Raw genomic sequence first — 15,940 nt, 5'->3', positions numbered from 1 at the left:
TTCTTTCTTTCTTTCTTTCTTTCTTTCTTTCTTTCTTTCTTTCTTTCTTTTTTTTTTCTTTTTAAGGTAGGCTCCACACCCAGCTTGGAGCCCAATGTGCGGCCTGAACTCACACCCTGGATATCAAGACCCTGAGATAAGACCTGAGCTGACACCAAGAGTCAGACACTTCACCTACTGAGCTACTTCAGAACCCCCCAATGTTCTCAAATTTCTATCTCCAGGTATTCGTCCTGAACTCCAGACTGTTCTACCCAATCTGACGCCTCCATTCAAATGTCATAGGCTTCTCAAACGAAACATATCCAAACCTGAATTCCTGGTCTTCTCTCCAAAACCTACTCTACCCAGTTTTCTCCAGTTGTCTTGGGGGAGAGTGAATACTTCTAGCTGCTCACACCAAAAATCTTGGCTATTGACTCTTTCTCTCCTACAGTCATATTCAATCTGTCAAAAATCCTGTTGGCTCAATCTTCAAAACTTATACAGAATCTTAGAATCACTCCACTTCATTGCTACTATCGTGCTACAAGCTGTTGTCAGCTCTTACCTGCATCACCGCAGTAGTCTAAGGAGCCCCCCTGCTTCTGTTCTTCTTTCCCTACAATCTAGTCTCAAAGAAGCAGCCAGCAGTAATCTATTTGAAAACACAAGTCAGATTATATCACTCTCCTACTTTAAAACTCCTCTTAGCTCCTCTTTTCACACAAAAAAATAAGCCTTCACAGCAGCTTACAAGGACAAGATCCTACACTCACCCCAACCTCTATGATGGTATCTCTTACTACTTCCTGCTCGCTCCCTCTCTTAGTCCCACTGACCTCTCCTTGCTATCCCAGGAACATATCAAGCATTCTTCCCCTCTAGGTCTGTGCACAGCCTGTTCTCACAGCTGGGGAGGCTTTTCCATTAGATATTCAGGTAGCTAATTCCTATACTTTGGTAAACCACTGTAGTAATAGGTACTAAGTTGTTCAGACTTCTCAGTTTGAAATATGACTCTGCCTCTTCTCCCATAGAGGTGCACGGTCTGCTTCTCCATCCCTTAAATATGGGGTTGGCCAAGTGATTTGCTCTGGCCAGTGTAATAATAACAAAACACAAGCACAGGTCTAAAAAGTATAAGGACACAGGGGCTTACCCTCTCTTGCTGCTGGGATCCCTCCTGCCACCACTAAGGTATGAGAGCCACACGGAGAGGCGCCCAGCCATGGTAGTGAAGCCACCCTAGATTATGTATCTCACCCCAGCTGAGTCAGCTCTGATCTGAACAATCACCCAATCATAAAGAAGAATAATATAGGGGATACACACAGTTGCTTAAAAATTATGACTTGCTCCTTTAAAGCCAGGATTAAAAACCACTCTCACTGTAGAATCCTATGCCATTTCAATAACATCCCGAACTTTAAAAACCTCATAAATATTTTGAACTTTAGAATTTAGTTTGACCCACCTTAATAGACATTTCCCAAATTTAAGGGTACTAAACTAAACATGTATAATCTGCTTTACAGATTAAGAATTGAGACAATTACAAGTTAGAGAAATAAGTCCCCAGGACTTACCAACCTCTCTCTACCTTGACTCTTGCTACTGTTTCCCCACTATCCTTTCTCCCCATTCTTCAAGACTCTCCTAAAGTTCAGCTGAAAGAAACTATAAGAAAAATGATGAAACCTTAAAAAAAATAGTGAGAAAGAATGTGCCTGTGGGCAATAAATTATCTGAAGTATCTAAATGTAGGAATAGAGAGATTAAATAAAATAGGATATTTTTTAAAAAGACATCTGATACTCTTGGGGCACCTGGGTGGCTCAGTTGGTTAAGCATCCCACTCTTCATCTCAGCTGAGGTCTTGATCTCGGGGTTGTGAGTTCAAGCTCAGCAAAGAGTCCAATTAAAAAAAAAAGAAAAGAAAAGACATCTGTACTCTCAAAAACAGAAAGCAGATACTATATACAAACATAGATTATAATAAAAAATGACATCAGGGACACCTGACTGGCTCAGTCAGTGGAGCATGTGACTCTTGGTCTTGGTTTGTGAGTTTGAGCCCCACACTGGATGTAGAGATTACTTAAAAATTAAGTCTTTATTAAAAAATGGCAGCAATAAAAACATTAAATTCTATTTTGTTGCAGAAAAAGACATACAGAAGGGAAGACAGTTCATCAGACAGTATTTACTAATGATCTCAAACCACTGCTAATCTTTTTTTTAAAATCCCTATACCACATTATTCCAAATAGATATTCAAATGTAAGAAAAGGAAAAGCACCAGAAGAAAATATAAACATCTGTATATTATTTGGTAAGGAATGTCTTGCTATGTATGACACAAATGGCAGTAAAAAGATAAGGAAAAGGATGACATCTGACTACATAAAAATTTAAAACCACTATAACCAAAGCTAAGGCAAAGGAAAAACAAGGGGAAAATGTGACCAAAAGTCCTATAAAAAAAGAAAAGAAAACAAAAGCTAGTCTTGGGTTTGGCTTCCACAGCCAAATACATATGCTGAAACTCAGCAAATACTTCACAAAAAATAAAGTTCGTGCTCCACTTACAAAATCAAAACTAGAACTATTAGGCAACATCTTGTGGGTGCGTAAGAAAAATGCTACAGTGGGAGCCGCTGCAGTGGGTTCACTCTGACAGAAGACAGCCTTGGCCTCTTCATCACTATCTTGATACACGGGGCGCCTGGGTAGCTCAGTCAGTTAAGCGCCCAACTTCATTTCAGCTCAGGTCACAATCTCAGGTCGGGATCCAGCCCTGCGTCGGGCTCCACACTCAGCATAGAGTCTGCCTGAGGTTCTTTCCCTCTCCCCCCTCACCCCCGTGTGTTGGTGCGCACGCGCGTGTGTGTGTGTGTTCTCAAATAAAAAAATCTCATTCGATGAACACCCAATTCTGTTTTAAATTAAAATAAAACATTTAGGGACGCCTGGGTGGCTTAGCTGTTTAAGTGTCTGCCTTGGCTCAGGTCATGCTCCCAGGGTCTTGGGATCGAGTCCCGCATCGGGCTCCCTGCTCAGCAGGCAGCCTGCTTCTCCCTTGGCCTCCCGGTTCCTCTGCTTGTGCACTCTCTCTCTCTCTGACAAATAAATAAAATCTTTTAAAAAATAAAACATTTAAAGTAAAAAGATTCATGCATTTTATATAAGTTTTACCTCAAAAGAAAAAAAACCCTAAACAATCATGAAAACTATAATCAATGCTAAGCATGCTGAAGTATTTAGATGGAAATGTACTAATACCTGCAATTTACTTTAGATAAAAGAATAAATGTGTGATAAGGCAAATATTCTAAAATGTTAATAATGATAAAATCTAGGTGGCAGATACATGAGCAAAATTTCATCTTTGCTGTATGTTTAAAAACCTGTGTAGTAAGATGTGAGAGAAAAAACTATTATTGAATCAAACACTCTAACAGAAAAATTGGGTACTGAGCATGAATATGCACTTCAAAAAAGAAACGTGGCCAAACACAATAGAAAATGTTCAAAGATATTCATTCTCAAACCTTAAAGCAGAAAAACAATACCGTTTTTCACCTATTAAAATAGCAAAGAGTAAAATGATTAGAGAGGGTGCCAGGGAAATAAACGGTCTCATATGCTATTCATGAGAGTAAAAGAGTATCATTCCAGCAGGCAATTTCACAATCAAAAAGCTTTAATTCATAGATCCTCTCACCCAGCAGTTTTAATCCTAAGCATTTATTCTAACAAAAAAATACACAAAGATGTAGATACTCAGCACTATCGTTCACAAAAAAAAAGAACTGTCATGTAAATCAGATGTTATAGAGACTGTATTTCATCATACTGAACATACTGTATTATTCAGCTGTTAAGAATGATTATCTGTATAAAATGGTGTAGACATGAAAAGTCTCCAGAATACAATTAAGTGAAATATGCAAGTTATAAACAGTGCCACAATCAACATTTATGCACGTGTGGTCCATGTTTCAATATCTGAAGTAATAATCAACTAAAAGTTAACAGTATTTATACTGCTAAGATTTTTATGATCTTTATTATTTGTTTTTCAGTATTTAAGTAGTTTCTATATGCCTGGCACTGTTCTATAGACTCAGGATACAGTTTACCTATAGATTCATGTTAACAGTTCGGGCACAGTCCCTGCCCACATACGAAGGAAATCAACAAAGTGACACAGTGACCAAGAAAACCTACTTTAAATAGAGACAGCCTCTCTGAAAATGGGACAGCGGCTTTGAGAACTGAATGATAAGGAGCCAGTCATACGCAGCAGAGGCCGGGGAGGAATACTGTTTGTAGAGGAACTTAAAGGAGCAAACAAAGGTAGGAGTAAGCACCAAGCTTCTTAGAGTGCAAGGAGGGAAGAAATAAAGTGGATAGAGAAGTACTAACACTGAACATGTTACTACTTTTACAATCAGGAAAACTGATCAAGCTAGTTTCATCTTAAAAATACTAAAAACTTTTACCACTACCCCAATCATACTAGAAGACAAAACTTTGAAAATCTTTCCTTCCTAAGTGCTTGCCATACGTATCTCATGTAAGTCGTGCTAGAGCTATCAAAAAGCATTCAGAAAATTTCAAAATAGAGAATTCTTGGGGCAACAGTTCTCCAAGGCTAGTTCACAGAACAGATGCATAAGAATTCTCTGAAGACATGTGCACAGTGCAAACATACATTCCTGAGTCCTACACCCAAGGTTCAAATTTATTAAGTGGGACTCAGGATCTCAGGATTCTCTATTTTTTACTTCCCAGATGACCACAAGTTAGTATAGTGACAGACAGACCTTCATACCCCAGCAGGCCTGACAGCCCTGTATACATATGTAGTCCCAGTCCTAGATTAAGTCTGTGAGAAAGTCGTAGTTGTATTCGGTAGATCCTATTTAGGAAATCAGCAAGGTGTGTAATATGTTTTTCAAACATTTCATAGATCCAAAAAAGATATTCTATAAATTCGCACTTCTCCATTGAAACAACTCCAATCATTTGACAACCCCAAACTCATCTACCATTCTTTCTCACTCCCTTCACAGCCAAACTTCCTCAAAGATTTGTCTATATTCCATTTCTTCACTTCCCACTCATTCTTTGACTCATTCTGATTCAAATCTAATCTAATCCTACCCCTATTAAACCACTAAATCTGTTAAGTCAATGACCACACAGGGTAAAACCCAATTAATGCTTTTGGAACTTGTTTTGTTAGACCTAATAAATGCTCTCTCCCGGTTTTCCCCCAATTCTGGAGTACTTTTCCTTGGTCTTCTCTGCCCCACCTCCACTACCTCACCACTGAACACAAAAGGTTCTAAAGATTCCAGTGAAAGCCCTCTTCTCTCTCCAAACTCTCCCTGGGCAAATCCACCCATTTCTGGGGTTTCAACTACCAAATGTCATCACCTCTGCTCAATTGCCCTTGACAATCCCCTTAAATTCACTGCTGAAGTTTTACCACATCAACAGGTCACACTGGCAACCAATATATCATCTGAATAAACATAAATGAACCATTTTTCCCTCTGTCGTTCAATCACAAGATAAAGTAGGTGATTCATATTTAAAAGCCACATCCTAAGAGAAGATACAGGATTTTTCTCCTTACTTCTACTCCATTCTACCTCCCTACTCCCTGGTTTAAAACCCATCAACGCCTGCCATCTCTGCTTAAGACAACATTCAAAATCCTTTTTTTTTTTTAATTTTATTTATTTATTTGACAGAGAGGGACAGCCAGCAAGAAAGGGAAGACAAGCAGGGGGAGTGGGAGAGGAAGAAGCAGGCTCCCAGCAGAGGAGCCTGATGCGGGGCTCGATCCCAGAACGCTGAGATCACGCCCTGAGCCGAAGGCAGACGCTTAACGACTGAGCCACCCAGGTGCCCCTCAAAATCCTTTTTTTAAAGACTTTTTAAAATTTATTCATTTGAGACAGAGAGATACAGAAAGAGAGCATGAGCAGAGGGAGAGGCAGAGGGAAAGGGAGAAACAGACTCCCCGCTGAGCCAGGAGCCCTACCCAGGGCTGGATCCCAGGACCTGGAGATCATGACCTGAGCCGGAGGCTGATGCTGAACCATCTGAGCCACCCAGGCGCCCCAACAATCAAAATCCTTGCAGACGCCTATGATGACTTATATAATCTGATACCTGCCCCGACCACCCCCCACCCCCGCCACTTTCCACACATCTCAGCCCTCAGGGCCTTCTTTCATCTCCCAAAGGACACCCTTCCTCTCCCTGCTTTGGAGCTTTTGCAAAACGCTACTCCCTCATGCCTCCCCTCCCTTTCCATTCCCCTCTTCTGCCTAGCCACTGCTAACTCATCCTTCAGGTCTCTATTTAAACGTCATTTTCTTGGAGAAGCCTTTCCGGTATAGCCTTTCCACCTACTCTGTCAGGGGTCTCCCTGGTACTCATGTAACATTCAAGCACACTTTTTACTTGTTCAATCAGCATCTGTCTCCTGCACTAAACTGAAAGCTTCATGAAGATCTTGTCCGCTTTCTTCATGGTTCTATCCCCAGCACCTAACACCTGAATATCCACCAAATGAATAACCTCAATCTCATTAGAGGTTTTTATAATCTTAGAACTCGCATATCCAAATATAAATTCAAATTTGCCTTAAAAAAACTAAGGTAAAACATACATAACATAAATTTTACCATCTTAACCATTTTTAAGTGTACAGTTCAGTGGCAGTAAGTATAATCATACTGTTGTGCAACCAATCTCCAGAACTCTTTACATCTTCAAAACTGAAACTCCAGAACCATTAAACAAATCCTAATTCTCCCCTTCCCCCAACCCCTAGCAATCGTTCTAATTTCTGTCTCTATGATTTCGATTACACTTGATACCACAAATAAGTGGAATCAGACAGTATTTGTCTTTTTGTGACTAGTTTATTTCCCTTACCATGATGTCCTCCAGGTTCATTCATGTTGTAGCAAACTGCAGAATATCCTTCCTTTTTAAGACCGAAAAATATTCCACTGAATGTATACACATTTTGTTTCTCTGTTAATCCACTGAAGAATAGTTGGGTTATTTTCACCTTTTGACTATTGTGAATAATGTTGCTGTGAACATGGATATACAGAGTTTCCTTGAGACTCTCCTTTTAATTCTTTGGGGTGTATAGCCAGAAATGGGATTGCTGGATCATACAGTAATTCTATTTCAATTTTTTTTGAGGAACCACCATAATGCTTTCCATATTGGCTGTACCATTTTACATTTCCATGAACAGTATACAAGGGCTCTGATTTCTCCACATTCTCTCCAACACTTGTTATTTCCTGTCTTTTTTTTAATAGCAGCCATTCTAATGTGTGCGGTTTTGCTTTTATATAAACTTTATGGGCTTTCTTTTTCCTACAAAGTTGTGGTAAAAAGCCCCCTTAAAACATGCACTATATAAAAAAAAAAACATGCACTATAAACTAACGCAAGACATTCTAGAAGATAATGAAAATGGAAAAGAGACAGGATTTTAAGGAACAATAAGAGGTTCATGTGCAGTGGCAAAAACAAACAAAACAAAACAAAACAAAAAAACCAAGGGAAAGCAAATAAAGAAATGGCATTCCTACTCATATCTGAAATTCCCTGATGCCAACTGCCTGCTTGGAATCCCTTAAGCCTATGTTCTGCCTTCCATCATGACACTTCCCCTCACCCTTACGCACACTTGTGTACCTTCCCAGAGTGCTGGGACTCGGTCTGCAGTCAATCTCTTCCTGTCACACCCTTCTTTCCTACTTCATCTCTTACAACGGGGTCAGTGCCTGCCCTACTCAGTGGGTGATTGAGCAGCAGGGCCCTAACCTTCCCAGTTAATAGGGTCATCTCTGTCCCTTGGCATATGGGAGTATCAGTGACAAATACAGATGTCAGGAAAGCTAGGGTAAAACAAATCTCATTACAACCTTGAAAGTTTGAATTAAATGTTTAATTAAATCTGGAAACAGATAAAAAGCTATACACAAAGCAATATATCAACACATCCTAAATCAGAAATGTATCTTGGTCTTGGGATTTTAAATCCAAAAGAAAGTTTAACTAAATTAAAAGATTAAACTACAAATAAATATTTAAGATCATATAGAAGGACCATCTAGACATAGAAGTCACTAGCTAAGTACCCTTCCAGAGATCTAAAATAAAACATAAAGTTTAAATCAAAGTTATTTATTTAATAGTGAGTAGTCTGCATTCAAAAATAAAATTTTAAATTTGCACACACAGGTACGCACACAAAGCTTACGAAACAGTTGTTATTCCTTTATCAAAATTCAAGTCACCTATACTGGAATTAATTTTCAGAGAGCAAAATATTTTACATCTATGTTTGTGAAAATGAACCCAGGTGTGAAAAGTACAAGGAAACACTAACTGCAATTAATCCTAAAACAGTCACCATCCCAGTATAAAAAGGCAGTTCCTGTACAATAACAAAGGGCAAGCTAAAGAGCAAACTAAAATTTTCTTTATATAAGTACAATGTCATTTACAGTTTTAAAAACGGTATGATAGAGGTGTCTGCGTGGCTCAGTTGTTAAGCGTCTGCCTTTGGCTCAAGTCACAGTCCCAGGGTCCTGGGATCGAGCCCCATGTCAGGCTTCCTGCTCGGCAGGAAGCCTGCTTCTCCCTCTCCCACTCACCGTGCGTGTGTTCCCTCTCTTGCTGTCTCTCTCTGTCAAATAAATAAATAAAATCTTAAAAAAAAAAGTATGATAATGAAACCACTAAAGATTAAAAAACATAAATACATCTCTAACTTTACCGGCTCTTTGTCCCAATACTTAGGAAAGGAGCAAATGAACCATGAGTAAGTTGAAAGTTACTTTCCATACCTTAAACAATATCTAAATAATACTGTTTTCTATCCAGCTATGTACCTTATAAACCTAGATAAACATTTGCATTTTCACCATTCATAGTCTACTTCATGTAATCATCAACTATAGAATATAAGATAAAAATGTTGCAAAAAAACCTTATAAAAGTCACCCCAGTCCCATTCATTTACGTTGAAAAGGTTAAATAAAATGAAACCACTTAAAGTATATCATCATGTGTCATGCTACACTTTTGAGTAAAACTCAAAGAAATATTTAATTACTTAAAATCATTAATATTCCATTTGAAAATCTCTTTGTTACCCAAATGTAAGGTCCCTAAGATGAAGTATCAGGTAACTTAAGGGGCTAGGGGTCCAGCTGGTACTTCATCCACTCTCCTCCTCAGACACCACATTCATAAAGAATGCACAATTGCTAACCTCAGAATGCTGCTTCAGCCCACTTCTGCTTTACTGTTAACACAAATTTCAAGCGCTAACTGGCTACTCCACCCCTCCTGACACCTCAGGGAACACAAGCCATTTACAACATTGGGCCGTAAACAGCTCTTCTGCTGGGAAAGTTTTATTTTGTCAAGTTCTAGACAGAACCATTTCCTGAGTTGCAGAGAGCACGTAAGTCTTTCACAATCACTATTTCATCGTGATTCAAGCTAGTTTACCAGTTTAATTTGTGAGCAGACTGCCCTTCTAAATAAAGTAACATCGAATAAAATCCAAATTGTTTACATAAATACACTTAAGGCAATTTATCAAAGCCTGGAGAACTTCTAACAATAAAATTCAACTTTACAAAAAATGAGAAGGGAAGGTCACTTTCACTTAAGCAAAGAAAAGGGGGAGGGTGGAGAGTTTTCAAATATTTCTCAAGAGCTACAACTGTCAAAAACAGTACCATATGCACTATAATGTAGGATGAAAAAAATTAGTACAATAGAAGGGAAAAAAAGACTATTTTACAACATACCACGATGTTTATTTTTTAAGAGTTATTAATTTTTGGGGGGGAGCTCCAGGAAGAGGGAGAAGCAGCCCCGGGCTCGATCTCAAGTACTCTGGGATCATGACCTGAGCTGAAAGCAGATCCTCAACCAACTGAGGCATCCAGGCATCCCTGCCAGGATGTTTTAAAAAACACACTCTTTGATAGGAAATTTCTGGAGCAAAGAAGTATCTAAAAAGCTTTCTCAAATTTCTTTGCAACTTTTTAAAGCTATCGATTGTATTTTAAATTTCCTTTATTTAAAAGCCTCAAAAAATAAATTTCAACTTTCCATTTAATTACCATAACCCACATATACCGACATAGAACCATAATGAGTTCTAAAATAGTGAATTTCAAATGAATGAAGTTTTATTAGAATTCTTGATGATATTAAGTCCAAGTTATACTGTCCACAGGGTGGCAGTCTCACAGCCTTAAATTTGTCTCTAAATTCAATGTACAATTTTAGTATTCAAAAAGCCACACATTCATACACACACAAGTGGACAATAGTAGTTTACTGTCTGACCAACCCTAGAAGCAAAAATTGCCTGTTCTCTCAAAAAAACAAACAAACAAAAAACTATACTTTGTAACCTCCCTATTTCTTTTAGAAGTATTTACTTCCTGACATCCTCAATTTTTTCTTCCACTTTACCTTTTTTTATCTGATCCTTTGTATTCTGCTGCTACCACCCTATTTAAGGAAAGAATAGAGACAAGGAGAGCTATTAGATGATTTCTGTACTTGTGGAGACACTCCACCTTATTTAAGGCCTAACCCAGAGGGAGAGTAGGAGCAGGAACAGGAATGGGAAGATGAGAGTGGACACTACAGACACAATCCTTCCATCCTCCAGTTCATCCTGCACACTGCTACCAAATTAATTTCATCAAAACACTTATATTACTAGAAATCCCTTCTCCCAGCTAAGTAAATTCCTTATCTCCAAATTCAAAGACCTTCACAATCAGAACCTTCCAGAATTTCCTATCCAGGTGCTCTGGAATAGTTAAGGGGATCTGTAAAATAAACTTCACTTTGAATAGACCTTCCCCCAATTTCCTGGTTTTCATCCATTCATTCAAATATTTTTTTAACATTCTCTGACTGCCAAGCACTGTTCTAGGTACTGATGGTACAGAAGGGAACAAATCGAAGTCCCTGCTTCAAAGTTATTCTCTTGACTGGACAGTATTAAGTGGAGAGTTGTTAGGGGTAAGGGGATAAACCCCTTAGCACTTCCAGCTCTCTGCATATAGAGAAGCACCACTGGAGGCATACTAGTGGTTGGGGGGGATGATAAAGACACGAGCGATCTGACAGCACTGACATTGTCTGCTGCAGGCCCTAATCTATTTTTGCAGACTTATTTCCAATTCCTATCCTACTTGTACCCTCAGTTCAGCCAAAATGTGCTAGCAACTGTTAATGTGCCTCTGCTCCTGCCTTGCTTTCCACTACATCATCTCCACGAGCAAAAGCCTAACCAGACTTCAAACCCCATCTCAAATGTTGCCTCCTACAGGAGGCCTTTCCCCATTCACTTCACGTGAATCCAGATGTGATATTCTGGAGGACTTCAAACCCATATAACCCTTGGCTTAGTTCCCTCTGAGCATTTATCACACTATACGTCATATCATAATGTTCTGTATAGGTTAACCTCCTTCATCAGCTGTTTACTGAACACTTGCTAAATTCCTGGACTATCTAGGAGCTAAACTGCAGTGTTAAATTATTCCACTAATATTTTTAAATGCTTACCATCCAAATGATAAATATAAAATGTAAAGACAAAATATGCTTTTTATTACTTCAATCTTTTTTTAAGTTTTGTTGATATAATCAGAGTAGAATTCAATGGTTAGGTTATTTACTGAGTTCTGCAATCACTGTCACTATTAGATTATTTTAGGACATTTCAAATCACTCTAAAAAGAAACCTTTATCTCCATTAGCAGTCACCCCAAGCCATGCCCCTGTAACCACTGCCCCCTCATCCCCCAATCCTAGGAAACCATAATCTATCCTCATTCTCTTATAGATTGCCTATTATGGACAGTTCATACAAATCATATATAATGTGGTCTTTTGAGCTGACTTCTGCTTAGCATAACGACCTTAAAACTGACCCATAATGTGATATGTATCAGTGCATTCTCTTTTATTGCCAAATAATATTTGATCGTATAAATACATCTCATTTATTTGTTCAGTTGATAGACATTTGCACTTTCACTTTCTGCTTATGAATAATGTTGCTATAAACGTGTGTACAAGTTTTTGTGCAGGCAGGTTTTAATTTCTGTTGGGTATATACCTATGAATGGAAAAGCTGGGTTGTACGGTAACTCTATGTTTAACATTTTGAGGGAACTGTCATCCTGTTTTCCAAAGAGATTGCACACCATTTTACAGTCTACCAGCATTGCATGAGGGTTCCAACTTCTTCATGACTGTTTGAATCGTAAAGAGCAAGAATGATTTCACCATTCAGTATCTTAACCCTCACGGAGCTTATACGGAAGTAAAAAAAAAAAAAAAAAAAAAAAGAAATAAATGGAGGGGCGCCTGGGTGGCTCAGTCGTTAAGCGTCTGCCTTTGTCTCAGGGTGTGACCCTGCGTTCTGGGATCGAGCCCCAGGTCAGGCTCCTCCGGTGGGAGCCTGCTTCTTCCTCTCCCACTCCCCCTGCTTGTGTTCCCTCTCTCGCTGGCTGTCTCTCTCTCTGTCAAATGAATAAATAAAATCTTAAAAAAGAAAGAAAGAAAGAAAGAAAGAAAGAAAGAAAGAAAGAAAGAAAGAAAGAAAGAAAGAAAGAGAAAGAAAGAAAGAAAGAAGGAAAGAAAGAAAGAAAGAAATGGAAACAAATGTGTTCATTTCAGGTACTAAGAAAAAGGACAAAACAAAAGACAGTGAAGTAACCAAAAAAAAAAAAAAGGGTGATCAGAAAGACCTCACTGAGGAGGTAATGTTGACCTGAAATATGAAGAGCTGGAGGGGGAACATTCTAGGCAGTGGAAACACCAAGAAATAAAGGTGAGAAAAGAGCAAGTTTGGTATGTTCAAGGAACAAAAAAGAAGCCAGTGTGGCTGACTCATAATGAAGAGGCAGAGAAGATAGGAGATGAATTTGGGGAGTTAAGCGGAGACCAGATAATATTCGACCACAGTAAAGTCCTTGGATTTTAAATGCCATCATTTTTTAATCCCTTATATTTCTTTAAATATAGTTTATCATCTGTGAAAACAGATATTGAATGGTCACATATCTTCTCATTACACCTAATAGTAGCAAATCTTAGAGACTACTTGGGTAAATAAGTACCATTCAATTAGCATCACTTTACTCTGTGGCCCAAGAGAGGACACCTAAAACATGACTACCAATGGCCTTTTTGGTAACAAGGCACAAGCATATGAATGAAGCCTTACAAATTTATCACCGAGCCTTAACCCATTTAAGGTGTATGCCTTATCGACAGTAACTGGCAGCTCAGTCTTAGACTACTAAGGTCATTTTCAATAAAGCACACTAGTAAGAATATAGTTGCAGATAATCCTCAGGATTTAAACCTAGATTTCATTCTTCCCAATTGAATTCTAACTAACTGATTGCTTTTCTCATTCTATTAAAAATTAACGTTCAACTGGTAAACATAAAATATGGGCACAAGTCTCTATATTGCTTGAATTTTTTAAAACAGTAAATTTTCACATTTTACCGCTATACTTGTTTTTCTCAAAGGTGGAAATGTTTTTAAAATTCCAGTAACATAAATGTTACTCCTTTGATAAGAAAACACGTTACCTAGTCAAAATTTATTAAGGTGAAATTCTCTTCTACCATCCCAGCTTGATCTCCCATGCCTCTCCCTCCAGGCAGTGTTCTGACTATTCACCAGCTTCATACTTGTTGACCCCCTCAGCTTTAAGATACCCATTCCCCATCAGGAGAAATCCAACCAGTTCTTCAAGGTCCAGGACAAACACTCTCCCCTCTACCTCTCTTTGCCAGCTCTCAGGAGTAGAAGTGATATCTCACCTCTATTCTGTAGCACTCACTTCGGCAACTCAGATACTGTCTTACCCTGTGTGGCCCAGTACACAACAATATAAGAACCTGAGAAATATTGTCACCAAACTACTCCCCTCAGCATACCTTCAGGTATATATAAAGCAAAGCTATTTGCAATTCCTGGGTGCTCAGGTGTAAATCACACCCGTTTTAGCACCCTTTGGTACAATATGATACCAAGTCATCACAAAATCCAAGGTCAAGAAGAGTTAAGACCTCTCCGGAGACACGGCAGAGGGGTCTTTCCTTCCTTTCAAATTTCGACTGAATTCTTTAGTAAATGGTTTCTTAATAATGACACAACCCACTCTTCATTTAAATAAAACCTTCCCCACATAAATAAAACTTTTCCACTTGCATTACCTATTCAAGAATTGCTCAACAATTCTTGCAACTCTATCTAAAGTTTCTGAATGATATTATCAAAAATTTATGGCTATAAACCCAGAGTACAGAGAAGGTGGAAGATTCACACAAGGTCAAGCGCAAGCTAATCACAGAAGCGAAAACACGATTCCACTCAGTATTGTATCCACAACCTGCTAACACGAACCTGAACATCAGGAACTTTGAAAGGCGTGTGATGGTGCTTGTCATAAATATTCAAATATTTGAGTTAATGAAGAGATAAAATATTTCCAGTTACGGAACTTTACTTATAATGTAAAAGTGATTAATCCTTAATCATGCGAATCACATTAACCGATTATTTCAAAACTCACTGTGTAGTTAAAATATAAAAGTTTGGGAATGCGCACACTAACCACCAATCTTCTGCTCTTATTAATGGCACTGACCAGAAACCCATCCACAAGAGCCACTTTTTTCTTCTCCATTTGTTCCCCAAGGCCCAATGGACTATAATCATTATAGCTCACCCCATCTTCTAATTTCAGCTTGCATATAAGATAACGCTTTTGTTTCATTTACAGCTCACATGCTGCTGACACAGCTGCCCCTTCTTTGTAATAAACACAGGGCTTCTATATTTAAAAATACAGTGAAACTTTGTTATAACATCCCCTCCCCAGTCTCCAGCCAATTTTCTCTCTTCCAAGCCCCACCTCCACCCTAAAATTTTTCTATCGGCGGCGCTGAAAACGTTAGACCCTTTGGAAAGTTAAATTTCTTCTCTAAAGACATCTCATCATAGTGGTATTTTTCTTCTCCGCAGCATGTGCGCGCGCGCCTGTGTGCGCGCTTTAAAGCGGGGCGGGAGGATTCAGGGGGGCGGAGGATTCCCTTCCCCAGAGGCCTTCCCAGGCAGTGGCACTCAAGTTTGTGGCTCTGGAGTCCGCGGGACTTTTGTGCGCTGAAAACAGCGCCCCCGAGGTCAGGTTGGGCCGAGCTACGCGGCGGCCTCGGCCGCTGCGGGACAGCCGGGTGGACACGCGGCCCATCGGGCGGTGACGGGCAGCAGCGCGGACGGGAAAGCGCGCCCGAGGGCACCGAGACTCGCCAGACCGCCACGCCGCCGCGCGCCCCGAGACAGGCGGCTTTGTGCCGGGGGGCGGGGAGTGGTCCCGTAAACAGCCGGCGGAAAGAGAACAAGGACTCCAAAGGGGGTCCGGGCTCCCGACGCCGAGGGCAGGGGGTGAACACGCCCCGCGTCACTTGGGACCGTCGGAAAACCGCGGACGCGGAGGGTGTGGGCCCCAGGGGGGGCGCTGGGAGGAGATAAGGCGAGGCCAGAGTTAATCATCACCTCCCGAGCGTCTGGAAAAGGACGACTCAGGGCGGAGGGGCTGGAGGGCAGCCCCTGGAAAGTGAAACTCCCCGGCAGGCAGCTCAGCCCCGCCAGCCAGAGGAGGGTGGCGAGAGACCCCAGCGCACTCGCTCCTGTAGGCGGCCGGCGCAGCACAGGTCACGAAGTCACCAATGACTACCTAATGCTCGTTTTTCACAAACTCATCAGGAGAAGGAGACAGGAGGAGAGCCAGAACATTGGAAATAAAATGAATTCCCCCCTTGGGCTTTTTTTTTTT

At 40.0% G+C, this 15,940-nt stretch overlaps 1 protein-coding gene across 1 annotated transcript in view; it reads right to left on the bottom strand.

Annotated features, from left to right (window-relative positions):
* Nucleotides 1-15,940, bottom strand: part of ELF1 (E74 like ETS transcription factor 1) — a 103,700-nt gene that overhangs the window by 87,530 nt on the left and 230 nt on the right. The gene's annotated exons all lie outside the window — the stretch shown is intronic.

The sequence above is a fragment of the Ursus maritimus genome, unplaced genomic scaffold, assembly GCF_017311325.1.
Source record: "Ursus maritimus isolate PB19 unplaced genomic scaffold, ASM1731132v1 scaffold_10, whole genome shotgun sequence".
In the NCBI taxonomy this organism is placed as follows: Eukaryota; Metazoa; Chordata; class Mammalia; order Carnivora; family Ursidae; genus Ursus; species Ursus maritimus.
The sequence above is the reverse complement of the archived record's forward strand: the minus strand, read 5'-3'. Positions and strand labels throughout refer to the sequence as shown.